The sequence below is a fragment of the Lampetra fluviatilis genome, chromosome 73 (genome assembly GCF_964198595.1).
Source record: "Lampetra fluviatilis chromosome 73, kcLamFluv1.1, whole genome shotgun sequence".
Lineage (NCBI taxonomy): Eukaryota > Metazoa > Chordata > Hyperoartia > Petromyzontiformes > Petromyzontidae > Lampetra > Lampetra fluviatilis.
In genome coordinates this window covers 2,784,025-2,785,909 of record NC_136347.1, presented here as the reverse complement: position 1 = coordinate 2,785,909, position 1,885 = coordinate 2,784,025, and positions in this window count along the sequence as shown.

Sequence of the window (1,885 nt, the reverse complement as noted above, 5' to 3'; positions counted from 1 at the left end):
TTGTGGGGACAAGTGGCTTGTTAGTAGATGCGAGTAGCAGCAGACACACTCACTCACCCACCCACCAACTAACTCACCCACTCACCAACTCACTCACACACTCACTCACCCACTCACGCACCCACCCACTCACCCACTCACTCACCGTCTCACTCACCCACTCACCCACCCACTCACCCACCCAATCACTCACCCACCCACTCACCCACTCACTCACCCACTCACCAACTCACCCACTCACTCACCCACTCACTCACTCACCCACTCACAAACTCACTCACCCACTCACCCACCCACTCACCCACTCACCCACTCAACCACCCACTCACTCACCCACTCACTCACCAACTCATACACTTACCCACTCACCAACTCATACACTCACCCACACACTCACTCACCCACTCACCAACTCACCCACTCATACACCCACTCACCCACTCACTCACCAACTCATACACTTACCCACTCACCAACTCATACACTCACCCACCCACTCACTAACCCACTCACCCACTCACTCACCCACTCACTCACCAACTCACGCACCAACTCACCCACTCATACACCCACGCACTCACCCACTCACTCACCCACTCACCAACTCACTCACCCACTCAACCACCCACTCACTCACCCACTCACTCACCAACTCATACATTTACCCACTCACCAACTCACTCACCCACTCACTCACCCACTCACCCACTCACCAACTCACTCACCCACTCAACCACCCACTCACTCACCCACTCACCCACTCACTCACCAACTCATACACTTACCCACTCACCAACTCATACACTCACCCACACACTCACTCACCCACTCACCAACTCACCCACTCACACACCCACTCACTCACCCACACACCCACCCACTCACCCACTCACTCACCCATCACCAACTCCACGACTACTACTACAACCTCATCCCGACAAGCAACACCAACACTGTGCATACTACTGACGATACCACTACTACCAAATACCACTAATACTACCACCACCACCACTACCAACTACCACCACCACTACCACCACTACCACCACCAGCACTACCACCACCACCACTACCACCACCTCTACCACCACTACCACCACCACCTCTACCACCACCACCTCTACCACCACAACTACCACCACCACTACCACCACCAGCACTACCACCACCACCACTACCACCACCTCTACCACCACTACCACCACCACCTCTACCACCACCACCTCTACCACCACAACTACCACCACCACTACCACCACCACCACTACCACCACTACCACCACCACTACCACCACCACCACCACCTCTATCACCACCTCCACCACCACTACCACCACCACCTCTACCACCACTACCACCACCACTACCACCACCACTACCACCACCACCACTACCACCACCACCACTACCACCACCACCACTAACACCACCACCACCACTAACTACCACCACCACTCCACCCCGTGTGTCTTCTCACGTTCTCTCGCCCTGAGATCCTCTCTGCACAGCCCTCTCTGCTCTCCTCGCTGCTTATAAAGGCGACGGACGTCCAGGCGACGTTCGTCGTCTTCACCACACCCATAGCAACGACAACAACAACAACGAGGACGAGGCCTTGGACGTGGGAGTTCCACCAGCTGGCGTGACACACGCTGCTGTTGCTGCTGCTGATGGGTGTTGGGGTGACGTGAGGTCGAGTGGTGGAGGTGGTGGTGGAGGTGGGGGTGGTGGTGGTGGAGGTGGTGGGGGTGGTGGTGGGGGTGGTGGTGGTGGTGGTGGAGGTAGGGGTGGTGGTGGTGGAGGTGGTGGGGGTGGTGGTGGTGGAGGTGGTGGTGGTGGTGGTGGTGGAGGTGGGGGTGGTGGTGGTGGAGGTGGTGGGGGT